We start from the raw sequence: 23,610 nt of genomic DNA, 5'->3' as shown, positions 1-23,610 counted from the left end.
TTTTGGGTGATCATGCGAGGAGCTGTGAGTTGGATTTGATGTTCCTTATTGGTCCTTTCAAACTCGGGATATTCTGTGATTCTACGACTTAACAACTGAAAGAAGGAAAATGCAATTGCAATGGCATTTGGATAAAACTGTGTAAGATAGGTGCTTGATACAAGCATGCTAAGCCATTAAACATGAACTATAGGAGCTACTAAACATGAACCCAAAGAATTATAGCATCAGCATTTTCTTTGCCTCTACGGTGTGTCATGGTTACATGGTTCCTGTACATGATGATGATTATCACCATAAGTAAAAGGAATGGTACTAACACAATATCCCCCTGACAATTTAATCTATATGGAGTATTCCTGGGAGTCAATATGAAAAACTTAAAGATAGTAAACTCCATGGACTGCTTGGGAATTCCCAGGCCTTAAGACCTACCTCACATGAAATACAGTTTTCATCACTTGCACCTGTGCGTGAAAGGCTTTTACCTCATTAATGGTTTTGAGGGAAGAATCCTGAAATGTGCCAAGGTATTTCTGCTGAATACAGGTGTTGAAATAGATCATTCATGTTTAAAATTGAGAAGTTTTAAATTTAGTTTAGATTTGCAACTACAGTAAATTAAAGAATTAAGTTTTCCTACTTCAGTGTATCAGAAATTAAATGGAGTAAATAGAAGCAAAGCTTGACAATGTTGATAGCTAAATTCAGTTGCATGTTTTTCATACTTAAAATATTTAAATTGTATACATCTTCTTGTATCTGATAAGGGTGCTGAGGCACTAGGACATGTTGTCCAGAGAAACTGTGGGTCCCCCATCCCTAGGGGTTCAAGGTCAGGTTGGATGGGGTTTTGAGCAACCTGGTCTAATGGGAGGTGTCCCTGCCCATGGCAGGGGGGTTGGAACTAGATCTTTAAGGTCCCTTCCAGCCCAAACCATTCAATGGTTCTATGGTTCTGTGATGAAAACATCAAATAATATCTCATAATTGTGTGTTGTTTTTTGTTTTGTTTTGTTTTCAATGTAGTAAAGTATTTACTGGGTTGATATTAGCAAACACTAGCTTCAGATCTCAGATATCTGATGTCGATGTAGAGTTCTTTCCAGGTTCTGTTCTGTCATTTGACCTTCAAACTAAGGCGGTCATTAAGTTATGTCTAGCCGCATGAAAATAAATTCTTAATATTAACATCACTGAGCTTCATACTACAGTTAATTTGATACTAATTTATTGCAAGAGAAAAAACAGTATTTTTAATCACTAAAAATAGATAGCTGTTACACTGCAGTAGAGCTGAGATACTAAAAATGGACATTGGAACTTCCAGAACTGAACAGTGAGGACCTTGCATGCTATATACGAAATTTAAGGGGGGGTGAGCACAGAATAAGTTTGGGTATCTCATCATCTCTCTGATGCTTGCTGAAATGAAATGAAATGTGATTTATAACAGGTGACTGCAAATGATTAACTCAAGCTTATTAAGTTGATTTGAATAATATGAACCCATTGTCCAAGAGTGCTCGGGTATTTCTTCAATTGAAGTTAATGAATTTTTTTCTTGTTAGTTTATGATCCTACAAGTGAATTTTATTTTTAGTAGTATGTATTTGTAAATACTGCAGACAAGGCAATTAGTATACCTGTATTTTGGAGGTTTCAGAATGCAAAAGCTGAGCATTTTGTTTCTGTTCTTTCCCTTGAAGTTTATAAAACTGAAATTTAAAAAATCAGTAAAAGTTTTAAGCTAATCCTTCCAGAGTAAAGTGTTGAATCTGCATTTATTTGGTAGTTGGTGGTGTTTTAATGTGTGTTTATTTGTTTAAAGAGGGAAAGCATCTGAAAGATTATATATTTAAGTTGCTTGGCTGTAGTCTTCACTTAGCTTGGCTTTTAGGCAGATGGGGCAGTCTTGAAAAAGTAATTTGAGTTTGGACAGTAAGTAGACACTAGAACCAGTAGCACCAACCCCAACTATTCCAAGGTTCAGAGTGAGCTTGAACACATCTTCACTGACAGCTGCCATGGGAACATCTTCCTGTAGCTCTGCAATGAAAACTTTGGCTGTTTTTTTATTCACAGGAAAAATGTGAATATGAAATATTCATACATAAATATGAAAAATGTGAAATATGAAATAATTAAATAGTTGCTTTGGGGAAAATAATACTTTTAAAATCAAAATAATAATCTGTACTAGGTATTATTTTTTAAATTCATGTGTTATCAGTGCCAGTACACTTATTCTAATAGGTGGGGAGTACATATGGTATTTCTTTTTTTTTTTTTTTGGCAGACAGACTGAGCCAAGTAAAATATTACCTCATGTATTCCCTCCTGCCAGTTGTACTTGTTGCAGCTTTGCAGTTTTGTATTTCAAGAGATGGTAGAATGGATGAACTGTTATCAGAGTGATTTGAAAAATCATTTGGTTCTCCTTACCGAAGTTGTAAAGCTTAGGTTTCTCATGGCTGTTTGAAAGATATTATTATTTTTTATTCTCTCATTTCCTCCATAATTCTTGAACATACCCACATATGTATGTATGTAGATGTATATATCTATTTATTTATTGCTGTTCATATATGTGAAGTTTTTGTTTTCTGGAAAAATGCTGTCACAAAGCTTTTGGATGAACACTTTTGAGGAAAGATAGAAGCCTGAATGATTTACTTTTTAATTTGAAGCTCCAGCTGTGCAAGAAGATATCAGCTTTTCCTGATCTAGTTTTGATGATAAAAAAGGAGACAGAAGTAGTTAGGATTCAGTGGTTTCCATGTTGGAAATAACTGACGTGTTCTCATTGGAAATTCCATTAAAAAAAAAAAAAAAAGGCAATAACAGAACATGTCCCTTCAGTTATTGCACACCTACTCCTAATAGGACGTTCTGCTGTGTTTTAAAACACCATATGTTCATATATGATTATTCTGAAATTTGCCCCAATTATCCAAGATTACAAGTGGGAATTAAGAATAACTAGTATGTTAGGTGTCCTCCATGTCCAAGGAGCTTTGTAAAGTAATCCAATACTTGACATCTTCATTGATATTTGCATCCTGGTACAGTCCAGATTGGCTGGATATTACCATCAGTCTTTAACACAGTAAAGGAATGATCAAATGTGTTTGCTACCTGAAACAACTGGAATTAAGGCACTGATCTGCCTAACCAATATAAGAGAATCAGCAAATTAATACTGTTCTACTGTATATTTCATTGGAAGTTGATGCTCTAGGGGTGCTCCAGTTAACTTCGTTCATTGTGTTTTGCAGAATCACTTTATTTTGTAGTTTCTGCATCATAAAACTTCTTTAATTTGAGGTAAACAATAGCTTAATGTTTCCTTAATTACCTATTATTTTAGCTTTAGCCCTGGAGAAAGTGGAAACACTGAATTTCCAGAAGCCAACAGCAACAGTGGGGGAGGCTTTTTAATGAGACACAGTTTAAGCTTGACTATTTGGAGTACATTAATTAAATAATTTCTAGTTCTCCCTCTAGACTGACTCTGAAGTTTTTAGGAGTGAACTGATGAGATTATTCCATAATTAGAAGCAACAACTTCAAGCATTTTAAATCACTACAGCAGCAGAAAAAAAAATATCAGGAGTTCATCCTTTGGCCTCTTTCCAGTTGTACTACATTTTATTTTGGCCTGGATATTTCATTGTTCATTTGCTTCTTGAAATAGCTTTATAATTATGTGTTGATAATATCAGACAGTGTTAACACTTTTCTTCTTTTTTTTTTTTTTAATAACTGGTCATTGTTGTTACATTAGAAGACACTGTTGTTTAGCTATCATACTTGTATTGTATCCACACGGAAGGTTCATCATTGCCAATGGAAATGGGAAGAAGGCTTTTTATCCTTGATACTAAGGTTGGACCTTGGCTTGTAGAAATTTCATATTCTAACAGAGAAATAATACTAAAGGACCAATATCACTAGTTATCTTACACCTTTTGTATCTTCTTTTTGCTCAGTGAATAGGTAGGCTTAATTTTTGCTGTAGAATCTCTTCCATTAACATCATTTTCAAAGTCAAATTTGAGTCTAAACATGATGAAATAATATCCAGAATGTATATAGTAAAACAATGTATATAATATGGCTGATCCCTGTCCGGACTAATAAAAATATCTGTGTTTTAGGAAAGCTGAACATGCAAAATATTTCATGACAGTTTTAAAGAAAACCATTCTTCAGTAAATTCAGTTATAATGAATGTCAGTTCAATGACTGACAGTGTTGACTTTTACAGATCCTCTTCTTAGGACAAATCTATTGATTATTAATGCTCTGTTGTGTTGATTTCCAAACTATGCAACATGAATTACAGAATTGTTCTCATGTTTTAGTGATTTGAATGTTTTCTATTTCCTAGCTAGTATGTCTCACAGATTGCTTAAAGGAGACACTTTAAATCATTCTATTACTGTTTTTCACATTGTATGTTTAAAATGACAATTGCATGAAAAATATCACCTTCTGAAAGAAGTAGAACAATAAACCACCAACACCATTACCCCTGATATATATATATATATGTATGCATATACGTATAAAATCAGGAAAAAATGTCTTTTCCTTGACTCAAATGTATTCACATCCTGTCATGTCTCCATCCCTTAATTCTGCTTCTCTGGGGATGAGGAAATTGAAACAGAGAGATAACTGGCTTGCTGAAGTTCACAGAAAAGGTTGATTGCAATCTAAAGATACAAATCTCAGAGGCCTACATCTTAGTCTTGACCCTTAAGTATTAAACAACAAATAACACATACCACTGGATTTGATATCTGGGAGTTTGATCTCTCCACCAAAAACAGGATTGCAACCTCACAGGGTAACATAGGGTGGACCTTTATTCCCCACAAGGGAAAGGCAACTTCAAATTCATGTTGAAATCATAAAAGTATATTTCAGTCAGATATAGTTCACATTTTTCAAAATATTGCATCTCATAAATATACTTTTCTTTTCTTTCTGACCACATTATTTATTAAGTAACCCCGAGAAGTAGTCCAGCATAGGAATGGCTGTCATTCAGGTAGTCCAACCACTACATTTTATATCACCCACACTATGCAAAGCACAAATAAAGCATGGAATTAAATACTGACTTTTCCTTGAACCATTTATCACTTTACTGATACTGGAACAACCAAAATGTGCAATGCATTTTCCAGATCAAACAGAAGACGCTCACCTGGCAGAAAGCTCTTTTTAAAAACAAGGATTTCCCCAAGACGTATGTCCTGCTTTTTTGTCTAAATAGAACCATGAGACCGTTTGCAATAGTGACATCTAGTGACGCCCATTTATATTAGATAATCCTCTTCACAAGTATTAATTCCAACTTTTTGCAGCATTGTACCCACTCACAAAGACTCAAGTGAACTAGAAAATCTGTCCTCTTGATCCCCAAAAGACATTGGAAGAGGCAGGCAAACATTTTTTGAGAACAACGACCAGCTTAAAGAAGCACCTACTTAATCCCATTGAAAATAATGGGCCAATTTTCCTAGCTTTGTGGATCAAGCTATATTAACACTTACAGTAAAATGAGCAGAAGCACAATTCACAATTCTAGTGTTTTACTTGTTATCGCATTCTCTTAATTAGGATGCTGGTATAAAGACAGCATATGCCTGTAGGCATTATGAAGCAAAAAATGTGACTTTTTTTTAAGAAATAATTTTAAATTAAAAAAAATAATAATAATAATCCATAATGATGAGATGTGAAAAGGAAGCAAAAGGTGCCCTGATGCAGGATATTGGTTCAGTCTCTGCTCTGACAATAATTAAGAGCTTTTATACAGTGCATATGCATTTCAAGTGATGCCACTGAATACTGTTGCTCTTATTTCTATAAAGCTGCAATTCCTTTACTGAAGGAAGAAGTGCTTCTAATTATGGTTGTGTTTAATCAAGACTTAATTAAGTTAAAGATATTACCAATTGTAAATCAACAGATTTTTCCTTAATAGCACAGATATACTAATTTCTCTTCATAATTTAGTTCAAAATGATTTATGGATTACCTGAACTTGTTCAACACCAAATAAATTTTTTGGGCTTGTCGTATAAAAAAATCCACAGACCTTTCCTCTTAAATTGCCTTAATCAAGCTATGTCAGATATACTTTCCCAGAATCACATCTGAGGAAAGAAGGGAATCTGAATGTCTTGTAATACATAGAAAGTGATGCTTTGTCATACCTGTTTCTTACTTCGGCCTTATGACTCTCTAATAATTCCAGAAGTTACATAATTCAATGCAGATATTATTCTTTCTTATCAAATTCCAGGACAATTTTGTTAACTTATCATGTTGGTAACATACAGTCACCAAAGGTTTGATGTAAAGTTGCACAGCTTGAGTTTTATACTGACACATGCAAACACAGACTTCAGATATACTTGCAATTATTAGTGTCAGAAGGGTTCCCTCCATCAGTCATATGAGCAGATGTTTAATTTGGCCAATTGCAACTCAGCATCACAACTCAAAGAGTGAATATGCGATAGAGATAGAAAACTGTGATCAATCCACAAAGTGATTTTAAAGTTTAAGCAATAAATTATCTTTATATAAGCAATCAATTGGCAGCTATGGAAGCAAACAATGCAAGCTGAATAATTAGTTTCTATTGAGTTATTTGCTTAATTCTAACATAAATATATATATTTTTAGAATGGCTTTCAAACATTTTAATTAACTGTTTTTTTAAAATATCTGTATAATTTCAATACACATTACAGTTCATGATATTTGTTTGAAAAATCCCTCATCTACTTCTGAAAAAGCAAGTGCAAATTTACTGAATCATAAAAAATAAATTTAATAGAAAGTAAGCTGAAGTGGCCCATAAATTATTTTATTTTACAACTATGTGATTCTACAGTCATATTTTAATGGACACTTATAGAGTAATCTTATTACAGCTGGAGTCAACAGGATTTGTAGAAACTCAGTTTGATGAGAAAGTCAAAATGAAGACACTACGATAGTTCCTCAATGTATACATAAATAAAAAAAATGTATGCAATGTGCTTCAGTTTGTGCATATAAAATTATTTTCCCCATGTTAAAAAAAAAAAAAAAAAAAAAAAAAAAAAAAAAAAAAAAAAAACCTTTGAAGAGTATTGGAAGCAAGTAATTGGGAGTTAAAAAGGGGTGGAAATTAAGTGCTATCAAGAAAAATGTGAAAGACCTCCTCAGGATACAGCAGAGAGCTGTTAGTCTGTGCTGGCGAAGTGTGTGCTTCCTGGGCTGCATCTGCTATGAAAAATGGACCACAAAATCCAATATACTCGAGTAATCAGCAAGGATGGGATGGGGTAAAGGATAGGGGAATAGTGAACCAGCTTGTGACACTGCAGGAAGCCACATGCTCCAAATCCAGAAGGTTGCAGACCCACTCAGGCTGTTGAGAGAGTAGAACAGGTAGAAAAGGATCAATATATTTACAAGGCCTGCCTTTTTGTTTGCTCTGAATGCTAGGCAGTCCCATGGCTCTGGTCTGCACAGTGAAGTGTGCTCTGTGAAGCCAGTCTCCAAAAAGGTGTATTTATGGTATGTCATTTCAATCACCACCAAGCAAGTAACAATTGCAGTTACATTTTATGGACAGACCACCACAATATCCTTTTGAGAAATATTTGGCACCTTCAGCTTCTCTTTTTCTTGTAGTCAAGCATGTCTAATAGTCTCTATTCTCTATTATAATATAACAATTTGTTAAACAATGCAAGAACTATTTCTAAGATGTATATTTACACTGAACAAAAATGAAATCAAGTCAGCATTTTGAATTGCCAATTTATGTGTTTGTTGTTGGAATTGCTAACATCATGCTAATTATATTTAAATTGCAAAATATAACATTAAATAAACGTTCTCCCTTGGGATGCTTTAGGTAATAATTAAGCACAATTTCTTCATCTTAAGTTCCCAAATAAACTTTTTGATTTTTTTTTCTCTGTGTAGAAGCATGAGTTATATGTCTACGTCTTTGCTTAAACACCCTTTGGTTTACTCTAAAAGACCCTTCAGAGGATTGTGCTGTAGAACTGCTAATTCTTTATGAGGGTGCCTATATGTAAGATCCCATAAAGTTTCAGTTTACCGTTTCCCCAGTTCATGCAAAGCTGCTTTGATTTATTTTTGTGTTGCACTACCATTCATACAGAGCTTATGTTTAGCTATTTTACAATGGCATTATGTTGCCCATATATGTGAAGCAGTGAATGGAAATATACAGATTTGAAAAATATTACCTTTTCCTAAGCCGAAGAAAACAGGATACTTTTGACCAGATGTGAACCATTTGAATAAATAAGTGAAGGAAATGCCTGGTCGTTGAAAGGTGTTTGACCGCTTTTTTTGTAAGTGATTTTCCTTACCAGATGAATAGCCAAAAAGTGTTGTTTTCATCTACAGCTTCTGATGAAGATGCATGCTTTGTCTGTGATGATGGAGATCTTTGTTTTTGTCATTATAACAAACTCAGTTAATATCTGCCCATGAAGACCTCCTAAAACTTTCAAAGACTTAACCTTTATCCATTTATCTTGAGGTCTTGTGCCATCCTAAATGAGTCTGTAGGATGCTGCTACCCTGCTAAATATCACTGATTACTTTAATTCTTGCAGCTGACTGAAAGTGATGTTCAGTGACACTCCTTTGACAATCCTGGTCTGAAGAAGTGATCTGTTTTGTGTTTTTTTTTTTTTTTTAATCTAGGAAAAAACTGCTCCAGTTAGCTCCCCTGTATGGCACCTTTGGTATACATGGCACCTAACAGATCTGCTGTATTAGGTTTCTATAGCAGATCTGTGAGGATTAAATGTAGTGGATTTAGGGGATTTTTATCTAGGATCTTGCTTTTGTAATTCTCTATCTGTAAGAACTCATCACAGTAGAATGTGGTTAGTTTCACACTATATAAAGTTGTTTTAAAATTGTTAATACTATTATTTTTCCATGAGAAAATCATACTGTTTAGAGTGTTTATTATCAGTATTTTTTTCAGTTTTCAATTCAGTTCTGTCTGAAGGGGCGTATTAACTATGGTCAAAATCGCTGTAAACAGAGTGCATGAAACATGTTTATATATATGCATAACGTCCAGATGATTTTAACTAGAGTGTCTTATTCATTAAAAGACAGTGTTCTCTCAAACTTGCTTCTCTGGCTGCTCATTTGCAAGACAACTAAAGAATAGACACACCACTAAAATGGTGGTGTCAGAGTACTGAAATAAGGCACTGATCATTAAAAGAATAATATTCATTATACTTAATACAGTATGCATGATATTAAATACAAGACTATATGCAAGGTGTTCATTTTATTAACAGCTTAATTTCACAGGAGTAGTAAGAAACATGAACTATATTTTCAGTTCTTTATCGTAGCATTATTTCAGAGTATCATCTTTTACATTTAGAAATACTTACATTTTCTACCCTAATTAAAAAAATAATAATAATAAAATAAAAGCTCCATCTAGGGGTTCATTGGCCAATGGAACCTTTCTGTAAATTTTCGTTTTCTTGAGGTTAACAGAAACTGTTACCTTGAAAACTTGCTCATCCCCTTGTGCTGATATATGTTGAAATAGAGCCCTGGGGAAACAGGAATCACAGAGTCAAAAGCTTTATAACTACTGTGTAAAAATGTAGACAATATGGAGGACTCATTACTACAGATAAAACAGAACCAATTCCTAAAGGATTTTTTTATCATAGTTTTGGGCAATTTCATTAGAAATTTAGTCTGTAAACCAAGATGTTGTGACTTTTATATTAATGGAAGGCACTAAGGAGATTCTAATTAGAGTGTATGGTCAGAAAAATTAATCCAAGATTTTAAAATCTAAGATGTTTGAAGTAAGGGTAACTGTAGCCTCTAGTTATTTAGACAGGATGGTGACTAAATTTTTTGTTAAAAAAGGTACAAATGCTACTGCCTGTCACTATTGAATCTGTGAAATAGCATATATATTCAGCAGAACTTGTTAGCCCTCTGTAAGTGCATAAATTGTTTTACTAAATGGATTCTCCAATGATGCATAATTCTAATTATAAGCTCTGTGCCCATACACCTCTTTTTCTTTATCATCAGGACACAAAATTCTTGCACAAAAGGTCTCATTCTAATGTTACAATAGAATGATCATAATTTTTCAGCACAAGGTTTAGAAGTTTTAAAATGCGCTTGAAATACTGAAGTTCTCTAAATAGAGGTATACCACAAATATTCTCCACAGTTTGTGTCAGAGATAAGCCAACCGACCAGTCACATTCTTTCAGGCTGAACCAAATCCCTCTTCTGCTTCACTGACAGTGTTACCGTTGACCATTATGGGAATGTAGAAACCTACATTCAGACAGTTTATGTTTGGGTATCTCAGCCTTGAACTGAATCTGGCCCTAATCTTTCTTACCACCATGATCTTTTATTTTTCTATTCCCTCAGGATATTCCGTATCAGCCACCATGCTGTGTCAGTGTCATTTCCTACTACTAACACAGATATGTGCTAAAATCTGGAGTTTTTTAAAAGAGAAATATAAAGGGCATTAACAGCATGCAAGCAAAAATGATTTTACAGAAATTTGTAGGAATTTAATAACTTTTTTCACAGACACTTCTTTATCAAATACAGGTATCAGATTTAGCTGACACTTCTCAGAGGAGTATTCTAGGCAGATAAACAGACAAGTATAATCTCAGGTGCTTCATTTTCTTAGAAAATCAACTTAAACATATTGTTCTCATTTATTTACTTTTCTTATTACCTCTGCTTTCCTTTTCTGCCTGATGTGTAGGTATTATGAATTCATGTATGCTATTATGTTGTTCTTTTGCTAAAATGTTTGTAGATTTTAAACCATTCCTCTTCAGTAAATCTTATTGAGATCAACCAGTCTTAGGAAACAAATATTTCCATTCACCTTGCTGAAAGCGTTTATGTTACACTTTTGCTGTGTAATTTTTTTCTTAAAAAAAAAAAAAAAAAAAAGAGAGAGAGAGAAAAGAAAAAAAAATAACCAGTGGAGTCAGTGGAGAGGATGTGGATTAGTTTTCTTTTCAGGAATTGCTTACTGCTTACTGCAGACTCCTGTCTGTTGCTTGCTTTTGACAAGACCATGAAGTACAAAAAATAATTTCTTTTTGCTGAGCCAGATACAGAAATCTGTCTAGAAATCTATAGAAAGATGCTGAAATATGCCATATGTAAGGGATGCATTAATTCATTAGATAGAATGCAATAAACATTTATTGCTTCTGCTGGTTGGTGGTTTATTTTTTGACTTATGTCAGGTATCTTTCAGCAGAAACTCAGGCTTCTGTTTTTAGTTGTTTTGTTTTGTTTTGTTTTCTTAAAATCAAAGCAGTTGTCTTCTACTCAGGAGAATACCACAGAGCAGCAGGACAAGAACTGCTTAACCTGGTGTTTCTAGCCAGGAAGTTCCAGTAAAACTATTTTTCAGACCTTATAAATGCTGTTTTCTTTTTGTGCTCATTTTCCAAGCATTTCTCTTCTCTGTCCTTGATGTTACATAAATGTAATTTTTAAAATTCTTACTGGCTATGCAAATCGTTTCTGTATATTTATTTCAATTCTACCTTATTATTACAACTTAATCTCATGGGTGACTTATCAAAAAGCTTAATACTAAATAAGTCCTGCTACTTGTCTATATATTCCAGACAAGCAAGTTATCATATTCCATGCTCAATTCCCCAATTAATTACAGCTTCTTCTGGGTAAAAGCTCTATACCTGTAATTCAGTTGGTTATGCCAAATAGCAAAACTCCTAATTAGCGAGGCCTCTCATGAGCCTCATTTTTCTTACTTGTACTTTTGAAAATTAAATATTCAGTAGGGTCAACAGTATCATTTCAGCCCTCTGATGTGTGTTTCAAAGAATGTACTGCAACTGTTTTTTTTTTTTTTTTTCCTGTGCCTCAATAAACAAAGGATAAAGAAGTAAAGAAGTAAAGAAGGATCAAAATAGTTTAATCATTATGTTGCAACAATTTACAATTGCAATTGTGTTGCAATTATTGGGCACCTCGTTTGAACTTTGTTTTTTTAGAATTTAAGTCTAATTATAAATTTGTCAGGGTTCTGAAGGCACCATTAGGCTTTATTAGCTCTGCCCAACCTCACCTGGGGCCTCCCCTCAGTGCTGCCCATGGGGCCAGGAGCACAGTTTCAGCTCAGCCCTGAGCCATCAGTTCCTGCCTGAGCTATGCGGTGTATGTGCTGGCCTCCTTTTCTATGGCTCCACCTTCTAGATAGCCCTGGGACTTGTGTTGTTGGAAGTCTACCTCCTGGATGGGCTTTTCAGACATGATTTGCAGCTTGTCTCTATCCTTTGCTCTGGCATGGACTCATTGATGGATTTGGTATCCATGCTGTAGACTTATCTCCTGTCTTTGGGCCAATCTATTTCACTTCTGCTAAACTGCCTGGGCCTGGTTCATTGACGGACCCAATGGACAGAGGCCCCTTGCTCTGCTTGCAGTGTTTAGTCCTTGTGGGACTGTTTCCCATAAGTGAGAGCTCTCCTGGTGCTGGGGTTACCCTAGCCTCTTGGCTTGTCTCAAAGCAGTAGCTGGTCTTTGGTGTTCCCTGGCAAAATTACTGTATTATAAGTTATTTGGTTCTTGTGGTTATGTATGGGCTACAAGGCTGCATCTGTAGCATCTTGTCACAATGCCTAGCAGGACAATATTTCCACTGGCTAAACAGCCTGGCCTTTATAATAAATATATTTTAGCTAGTTAAAAAATGGTGAGGTGGATAGGTTCTATATCATCTTTCAGCATCTTCCGTTGTGTACCTTCAGATCTATAGGAATCCACCAACCATCTGCCCGAGGCTGGCACATATCTTCTAAGGAATGAAAGTCTCTACATTATGTGCCAATGATGCACTTGTACCTTCATTCATGATGCTCTTCTTTAAAGACTCAGTTACACTGATACCTTACAGTCAGAGATTTCTGATTTATTAGGCTGTCCACTTAAGTACCCAAAGACTACACACATACTGAAGGGGAATCCTAACAGAGTCTAACGACATACACAGCCAAGAACAGCTGGTGGTGAATGACCATAGTTAGCATCCACACTCTCTTGTCTTTGGCTTTCAGAGACAGTCCCTTTCTTCAACATGGCTGATCAGACAAGGATTTTCAGATGACACAAATTTGTGTAAAAACTGGGCGCGTCTGATCTCTGGGCCAACAACAGCTAATAATAGAGTGCCTTTTCAACTAATATAAAATACATTGTCAACTAATACAAAATAGATGTGTGTTTGCCCTTAATATGTTTCTTGACTAATATTATATACAGGAGCTGCTGGTGCTTGCTCAAGGCTGCTTCCCATCTCCCCTCTCATCAAACAGAAACAGCCATTCTAGCAGGCTACACTGCTTTTTAAAGGCTACTAAAGCTGGCCCCTAGAATACTTTAAAGGATTCTGATTAACAAAAACCTAAATAGTTGTCTTTATTTTGTTCTGAAATATTTTTCATGTGTTCCAATCTTTTCTACTCTACCACACATATACTACATATACTCTACTAAACATTATACTCTACAGTATAAGTTCCAACCATCCTAACCAGACGCTTGAGTGCCCAAATGAACAACACTCAGTCCTTATTTCAAAATCAGAGTGGATTGTTGCCTTCTTTAGTGGAATTCAGTGTTGGTTTACCCTGGATGTTGCTGTTATATGTAGTAGAGCTAATTAATTTAAAGGACTTTATTAGAGAGCTATTTGTGGAGATGCTTTTCTTGATGTTGACTGACTGACTGTGGACTCTTTGATTCAAGTAGCTTAAGTTGTCTTTCCGAAACGGTGTGTGATTTTAGAGCATTCTGACACGGTCCAGACAGCATCCTCTCTTGACAAATCTTCGGGACAATTAGTAGATGACTGAAAGGCAGTGAAGCAAGGAAGCTGGCTCAGAATGTTCTCTTCATTATTCATTATTATGAGGGATAAGAACAAACACTTTCAACTCTGGACAAATTAAATATTTTTTGAAGAGGAAATAAAATGTAGGTTTTGAATAGCAGCATAGTCTTCTGCTGACTGGTTTCTCTGAAGAAACTCTCTTAGCTCCCTGCTTTAGTTTACTCTTACAAGATTGCACATTTATATAAAATATAACAAACCCATCTCCAAATAGCCTAGCTTATGTCTCTCTAGAAGAGATATAAATTCCAGGGAGTGCCTGTCCGGCACCTAGGCAGAGCACCACAAAATGAAATTTGCAGAGCAGGCAGCATGAGAGTCTTGGAAAGCAAGAGAAGTAAGGTTGATTTGCTTATATACACCACACCTGAGAAACAAAAGCTGTTGTTTTCTGGCAGCTTTGACTGCCATACAAAGGTACAAACCGATCTTGGGAGAGTGATGGCAAAGTTTGTGAGCCCAGAAGTTCAAGCCTGATTCCCTTCTGCATGATTTATGCCATGAAATTTTCTTATGGGAAATATTAACATTGATCAGAACATTTTACAAACAGGCTAGGGGTGGGGCAAGTACTAGAAGTACTTTCCTTGCCAGGGAGCCTGAAAGGCCCTGTTGAATGCCCAAGCACAGTCCATCATTGTTGAAGAACACTGCAGTCACAGCCCTCTGGAAACACACTCGGGACCCACAACATGACCACGAATAGAGATCAGCCAGAGGCTGCACTGCTGCCACTGCCAAAACAGTCCTCACATCAACCTTTATCACTCTATTAGTTACACATTGTCTACAGTTTCCCTGGCTTAAGCTATGGTGAGTTACTATAAAATGTTAAATATTTACTATTTTTTTAAATTATTTAAAATTATTTAAAATTATTTAAAATAATTTAGTGTATGTATACACTGTGTTTACACCAAAGTTTTCTGACATTTTTCACATGTAATTCTTTCTTGTAAGAGGATACATTTACTGAACATGAAATTATTTCTTTTTATTTGGAAGTTGTTTTATTATTTATTTTTTAATTTCCTACATGTCTTCTATTTTTAGCCCTTAAACATATTAAGGTACAGCAAATGATCACCAATGTGTTGCAGTAAGTCTTTCCCAAAGCAAAAGCTGTAACGTCGATCACTAACAAATTTCTCTTGGTTGTTAAACAGTGTAGGTTCTCTGACATATTTCTGACTGCCATTTTTCCCATGGAAGTAATCTGCTCTGAAGAACATCCTGTATGCCAGACATATATTAAAATAAAGGAGACAACTGTCATTACCAGTCAAAAACTGCATAACCACAGAAGTTAAATCAATGAATAAGACTCATTTTAATCTGTATATTTACACTTAAAACAAGAATTTCTTTATGCTCAATTCAAGTTCTGCTAGGGTTGCTTAGAAAAAAACCTACTGTAATCAAACTTTATAAAAATAACACATTTTTCTTTGTTAGCAATATTATTTGAATAAATTTAACAGTCTAGGTTACATAAGGGTCTTGAAATCTGCTTAAAATCAAGATTTCTTCAAAGTGCCATTTCCTGCTGAATATAGTTTTGCTGTGATAAAAAAATACATATATGTGTGTGTGTGTGTGTGTGTGTGTGTGTATAGGAGGAAAATTAAACCTTACTGAAAGATGTAAAATGGGCTTTCCTATTATGCTACTGGAGCTCTTTAATTTCATTCATTGAAGCATGGACAGAAAATAATGGGCATCATTTAAAAGCCCAAAGCATTTTATTTACCATCACTTTTGCATTTCTAATTTTCACTGAACCTGATGCCAAAATGTTTTAGTGATGTCAGCTAACGATAACTATTTTAAACTTATTGGCTATGTTTATTTTTTGTTCCTACAATATGCTTAACATTTGTGTGTGTGTGTGTGTGTGTGTGTGTGTGTGTGTGAATTTTTTATACAGAGTTTGTTGACAAAAGGTACAAACATACATCCTTACACTTACTAGCTACCATCATCTCACATTTACTTAGGCTGCACTTGGCCAGCCTAACTAGCCACAGCAGATCTAACAATAGATGAAAGGAAGGGCTCCAGCTTCTGCAATCTAGAAGATAACTGTTGTACTCGAAAGTTTATATTCTACAGATCTTGCTCTTGTGGAAAATACCACACAACTAATATTGCATACTTCTATAGCATAATTTGACACAATGTAACAAAGACTTTTTTTTTTTTTTTTTACAGTTTAATTTCTAGATGCATGCCTTGGAATTCTTCAAGTGCAACATGTATTTAGTCAATGAAATAACCAGTTCTTTCATATAAATTAAAAAATGAGTCACTGAATTATATTGCTAGTTTTATGCTACTATGTTGCACAATTTAGTAGTTATGAGAAAAATAAAGCAGAATAGTATCTTATTTGATGTTGAAATTAAGTATAATTAGTATTTCAAAAGAAAATTAAAAATATGTACATTATTAACTTTTAGAATTAAAATGTAAAACATGCAAACTAAAGATTTGGATAGCTACTTATTAAATGCTGTGATTTAATTAGTGGATGTCACATATGCCTTATGTTGTTAAACAAAAACTATCTCCAAGGATACATGTATTCTCTTATAGTCAAAGGGCTGACAAGGTCAAGAGGCTGAAAAAAATATGCACCTTTATTTTCACTGGCAGAGGCAGGTCATGAATATACAGTACATTAGTCTTCCAGCAGAACTCTTCACTGTGATTTGTTTTCATAATTTTTTCCTGTCTGGTGAAATACTGCTTTTTTTGAGAGGTCACACAAAATTGTATTAGTTTTCATAAATTAATATTTACCTTTACAACTTAAATTGTCAGATATTTTGTAAACTACAGGATGAGTTATTTTGAAAATCTATTTTCTCTGCTGAGTATCTTTAACATTTGCAAGTTATAATGGATAAAAATAGACTCTCCAAGGAATAAGTAAAATAGAAAACAAACAGGATAGTTTAAAGTCTGCTCTCTCTCTTTTCCACATCCCTAGCATCTCTATCTTTTCTTTTCAGTAAAAACAAAACAAAACAAAACAAACAACAGCAAAAACATTAAAAAAAATCATTATTCACTGTCACATAAATAAGAGCCAGCTCTGACACTATTGAATGCTATCATCTCTCCCAGCCAAAGACATCTTCCAGTGATCAAGAAAACAACGACTTCATAGGAATTCACTCTTGGCTCTTTAAACAGTAAAATAAATTTAAACATCTCTTACCTGAAGAATCAGTTACATTACTGCTGTGATGTATCGAATATAGATCCTTTCAAAATGCATGAGGCAGGCATGCATCTTTCTAACTTTGTAAAGTATATCATAGGACCTTGTTACAATGTAAAGTTTGGAAAAAAATGCTTAGGAGGCTTATCTATAAATCTGCAATATATCCAGAGCTTAAAATCTGTCTTGGAACCTGATGTGCTAATTCAAAACTATTGACCCAAAGAAAATGCTGCATTAACTTTGATACATGCAAAAAATGCAGGCTGCAGCAGACTTTCACAGCAGACTGTGGCATCTTGTATATCCAAATAAGACCAAAGAACTGTGTAGGGGACACAGGTCCACACCAGAAAAGATTATAGATGCCTACAAGCAGGATTTAGTTGAACATTGAATACCAAAGTTGAAATCAAAAATGCCTACCCAGTTGCTGCCTACAAATTGCAAACAAACAAAATTTAAGTCTTACTGTCTGACTTGAAAATTTGTTATACGGCTAAGATTCAAACTGGCTCACGTAAACTGGCCAGACCTTTTTATAACTTGAGATAATGTTGTCCTAATTTAGGAGCCTATATTCTATTTACAGACAATGGGAGAGAGTCATTTGCTTCACAACGCTTTTGGGATATGATCATCTCTACCTGAATTTAGACTCGCAGGAATGCTCTCTCGTTTTTTCAGTTGCTTACTATCCTCTATAAACTACATAGGCATCTACCTATCACTACACAGCAAGGAATGAAGTATTTTGGAGGCTACAGAGTTGAATTTTTTGTTTGTTTGTTTGCTTGCTTGCTTGCTTGTTTGTTTGTTTTTATAAACTAAGTCATTATTATTTACTAATTAGTAGTAATTATTTGCAATAACCAGGACTAGGAATCTTGGATTATCACACTTATTTCAGAATTTCTCTCTATTTTTTTCCCCAATATCTCTTTCAATATAAAGATATACAGGATGTACACCTCCAGCTGTGAATTTAAGCATCTCACTGCCAGATTAGGGCACTAGTCTCAGGGTTCTTGCATAAAATATGGGCATGATACCAATATCAGCATAATTTTAGATGAAAGTCCTGCTTGGTCTTAAGTTATTAGATTTATCTTTAATGAGTGCCCATTAATTTTCTGGCTAATTATAAATTTATTTAGTTTCTTTTGTATTACTTGGTTCTTCATATTAGTGATATCACACCATCACCAAGTTGTTTATGAATTTTCAGAAATGTATTAACTCTTATGCAGCTAAGAATCTTACCACCTAATATGATGACTAAGCCTAATTACAGTCCTTAGAATAGGAATTCTTCCATGAATTTTGGGCAACCCAGAAAATGTTTTCAGAGTGCTTATAACAATAGGACCTAGCACAAACTGCACTGGTACCTTCAAAGTCAGGGAATAAGGAAGATTTCTCTCCCCATTTTGCTCTATAAACCCAAGCAATCTAGCAATTAGAACCTTTATTCAAGATGGGAGAGATCTCATATATAGTGCTTTTCTCAGTCTGCCTTCCAGTGCATTCCAGTTCCTCTAAAATGTATTGACAGGATTTGAGTCTTCCCCATACTTCTGGCATTGTTCCATGATTCATAAAATGGAGTTAATTGCATCAGAGAAAATGAAAGCAAGAATAGTAAAGGAAGGCTCCTCTGTGTAATGCTCACAAGGAATGGGGATTTCTGGGTTCTGATGTGTTGAGGAATGCTGATGAATTTTACATGAAAGAGTAGCTGTGCAATGTAGATATGGTTTATCTGGAGGAAAGGATGGAAGCCAGGATCCCTTCAGCTAGTTGGCTTGCTCCAGTGCTTACTGGAATACAAAAACATGCATCTTCTGATCCATTTTGAGTGGTGGAACAGTTGTATTTGGAAGCAATAATAAATAAATAAATGAATAAATTTAAAAATTAGAAGATTTCTGACTAGTATAGAACTTTCTTAATGGGGTTCTCACCTAAGAAACAGAAGAACTGGGTTAAAACACCAAAGTCAAAAGAAAGATAAGAACAAGTCCCACACCAAGATTACGCACTGAGTTACTGAATACAACACTAGGCTCCTAGAGAACGGTTGTCCAAGAGTAAAGATTACATTCTCTGCAGGGGATCTTGGCTTCTAATTTAGTTACTTAAGTAGAGAGTGACCCCTTTTGGATTGACTTAAATGTACCTATTATTATCACATGATATTATAGTGTGATATTAAGTTATGATAAGGAGTAGGACTACACATCCTTAGTAGAAAGATATGTCATTCTGCAGTTATGTAAGGTATCATCAGTCTTTCCCAGACTGCTAACACTGTTCTGTTTTCTATCATCTTCAGCTTTGAGGCATTTAACTTTTCTTGGGCATTACATAAGTTTGCTTTGGGATCAGATACCACAAAAAAGGTCCTGCAAAACCAAGAATTGTGATACCTATGTCTCTGTTGTATGTGGCTTGACAGCTAAATACTCTAAACAAAAATAATGTTGGAAAATGTCATGATTTGTAACAAAAACAAAAAATCACCGAATAATTTAGGATTTATATATTACAAACCTATCAGAAAATGCTTTTGTCTTTTGCGGAATTTCTTAATCACATTATTTACTTAAAAGATGGGGAAAGTCTGTTTTGGATGCTGACATTGCTATCAAGAAGAGAGCTGTTAGAGAATACTTAGTAACAATGATAAGACCTACAAAAATCATACCTTTAGGAGTTATTCATGATCATTTTCTTGAAAAAGAAAAAGAGAATGAGACACAAGACCAAGCAATACTCTATAACATCAGTAAAAAACAACTTCAAACAAACAAACAAACAAACAAAGAAAAAAACCAAGCAATTTACTTACTGAGGTACAAGTTTTCTGGACATGTAGTTGACACAGCAGACAGCATTACAGACCCCAGAGCCAAATATTGCTACTTGGCAGTGACAAAAGTAATTTATATAATTTATATAATAAAATGGAAATACATAGTAAATAAATATAGATCTACATATAGTGTGATTATATACATATACATAACATGTAGTACACCTATACACATGTAGTGGATTTATGTGGCAAGGTTTTGGCAGCAGGGGGCCACAGGGGTGGCTTCTGTGAGCAGAATCTAGAAGCTGCCCCATGTTAGGTAAGGGCCCCACTGCTGACCAGAGCCACACCAATAAGTGATGTTGTTTTGCACCTCTGTGAGAGCATATTTAAGAAAAGGGGAAAACAAAAACGCTGCACCACACAGCAGCTGGGAGAGTGAGAGGAGTGAGGAACAGCCTTGCAGGCGCCAAGGTCAGTGAAGAAGGAGGGGGAGAGGTGCTCCAGGCGCTGGAGCATAAGTCCCCTGCGGCCTGTGGTGAGGACCATGGTGAAGCAGGCTGTCCCCCTGCAGCCCATGGAGTACCACGGTGGAGCAGGGTTCCACACTGCAGCCTGTGGAGGAGACCATGGTGGAGCAGGTGGACCTGCACCGACGGAGGCTGCGGCCTGTGGAAGACCCCTGCCGGAGCAGATTCCGGGCCGGACCTGTAGCCCGTGGAGAGGAGACCACAAAGGAACAGGTGACCTGGCAGGAGCTGCTGCCCATGGGGGATCCAGGTTGGAGCAGTTCGCTCCTGAGGGATGGACCCTGTGGTACGGACCCATATCTGGAGCAGTTCTTGAAGAGCTGCTGCCTGTGGGCAGCCCACGCCGGATCAGTTCAGCAAGGACTGCATCCTGTGGGAGGGACCCCACAGCACAGGGGACGAGAGTGACCGAGAAGGAGCAGCAGAGAAGAAGCGCTATAGACTGACCACAACCCCCATTCCCCCGTTCCCCTGTGCCGCTCGGGGGGAGGAGGTAGAAGAGGGTGGATGGGGGGGAAGGTGTTTTTGGTTTCTTTCTTTTGTTTCTCACTTCTCTAGCTTGTTAGTAATAGGTAATAAATCTTACTATCTCCCTACGCTGAGTCTGCTTTGCCTGTCACGATAATTACTGTGTGATCTCCTCTTCCTTATCTCAACCCTTGAGCCCTTTTCATCATATTTTCTCCCAATTCCTCTTTGAGGAAGGGGAGTGAGAGAGCGGTTGTGGTGGAGCTCAGCCGCCCACCCGAGTAAAACCACCACAACACATAAAACTAAAGGCCAGTTCTAAAAAAAGATTGAAGTAAAAAATGCTGTCCAAGCTCACTTATGCTACCTAGGTCAATTTCTGTTTCACCTAAAAAATCCCAGGGCACTCTGCTCCTTTGTGCCTTCTTTGCATTCAAAAAGTAGCAGAAATGTTTAGATGTGAATGACTCGGTGAACTGGGGACACTAAAAGACTGTTCCTGCATTAGCAAGCGATTAGGTGCAATAGAGCTGCTTATCACTAGATAGAGGTGGCTGATGCTAAGACTTGTGCACATCTGTATTTTGTGGGGCCAGAGGCTTTGCTTCAAATTAGATTAAGTCTAGCTCCCAGGCAAAACACTTTCACTACATACGATGGATGACTCAGTGGTGGTGTAGCTAAGGGGTTGGTTTTTAACCCAATGCCCCCTTGAAGCACTGGGAATATCTAGTTCACATGCATCAAAACAGCTTGGAGAGCCAAACCTACACATGGCAAGTGGAGGCAATGACAGGCTCACAGCAAAACCACACTGAAGAGCAGAACACAATTTACTAAAACAGCCAGTGTCATAAAACACAGCTGGGCAGCATCACATTCCTCACTAAATGCTGTTGCATTTGCTTTTAAAACTTCATCATAAGGATGCTGGTACTACAGAGGAAAATCAAATCCATACAGCCACAAAATATGTAGAAAGTTACGGGGAAAAAATTCTTTATAATCTTTAGGGAAATCTGTTCACACTCTGAAAAGTCAAAGAGATGAGCTTAATCTTTGCTTGTGGATTTTGTACATCCATACATATAACTGGTCGTTTAGCTACTATTTGTTAAAACATTTCGACATAAGAGCTGCATAGTATAACTTAGACACAGATATGTCTACATCCATAGTGTCACTCCAAGGCCTCTGATATTGTTACAGCTTGTCACTGAATAGACTGTGTCATCTTGATTTGAAAACTATATATGCATTTGTTTAAATTTACTCACAAATTATTTTTAGTGGAGATAAGATATCAGGGTTCAGTTGTAAAAGTGCTAATGCCTACTTGTTCTTAACCTCGTGCTGAAGTCAGTGCTGGTTATCAAGTAGCAGCAGATGCTTTTACTGTAAGTTCACATAAATAATAAAATAGCAATATTCTAAAAGATAGCTCAGGAAGATCCCAAAGGACAAACGATGATCATAATAACAACTCATCTGAAAATTAACTATGAATTAACATTCAGTGGCTCAGCCACCTACACAAAATAATGCAAAGGCCTTAATAATCAAAAGGTTTGAGAGAAGAAACACAAAGACAGAGCATTAATACTTACCAAAGCTGCAAAACAACCTAAATGAAGAGATCATTAACAGTCTCCCTACAAATGATGCATAAATGTATAGAGAAATGACTACAAACTTAGAAAGATTAGATAAATATTGGTGCCTTGCCTTACTGACAGACAAAAACTATTCAGTTTTGGTGGTAAAGTGTGTCCTAATAAAAAAATCAGTAGGACCAGCAGTAATAACTGCGTATGTTATAGTAAACAACTAGGAACCTTTCCAAACAACTGCCTAATAGACAATTAGACAATAGTAATGACAATGTAATCTATGGATGAAATGCCTTAGCTGGACATTTCACTTTCTGAGTTAGAAAAAAATGTTGCACCTTTCAAATGTTGCTATAAATCCAGCTCGTGGTTCTGTATTCACAACACAATGTTAAAATTTTTTCTTCTATAACGTTACTTCGCAAAACCACTCACTTGTGTATCTCTACCTTCTGGAATGCATTCATGTGTTATTTGAAAGGATTAATGGGATAAAGTGAAATTTATCTTGATCATAAAATAAAGCAATATTTTAGAAATACTCTAAAGAAATGTTTGTGATAGTATATTAATACAGAGAGAATATTGCACCATTATGTAAAGAGATGTACCAGAACAAGTAGTGATACTGACTGGACCAACATGTTAAAGCCACATAAGAGATTTAAATGAAACAGAGCATTTGAATTGCTTGAACAATCAATTAAGGATTTTACTGGTTGATCTTTACTGCTGTTGCTTCTATATCTTACAAACAAGAGTAGGCTAATAAAAAGAATGGCTTGGTGGTCTCAGCAGACTTATAAAAATGTTTAAAGGTTTTTTTTAATGTTATTTGTGACAGAGTACAAGAAGGACATAGCATTACTGGACAGAGTCCAAAGAAAGGCCACAAAGATGCTGAAGGCACTGGAACCTTTGCTGAATGCTCCTAT

At 35.7% G+C, this 23,610-nt stretch overlaps 1 protein-coding gene across 12 annotated transcripts in view; it reads left to right on the top strand.

Moving 5' to 3' along the window:
• The window catches only part of CSMD1 (CUB and Sushi multiple domains 1), a 1,157,973-nt gene that overhangs the window by 309,594 nt on the left and 824,769 nt on the right, over positions 1–23,610 (top strand). The window lies entirely within an intron of this gene.

This window comes from Anser anser (genome assembly GCF_964211835.1).
Source record: "Anser anser genome assembly, chromosome: 3".
NCBI lineage: Eukaryota > Metazoa > Chordata > Aves > Anseriformes > Anatidae > Anser > Anser anser.
This window is presented reverse-complemented; position numbering and strand designations above follow the sequence as displayed.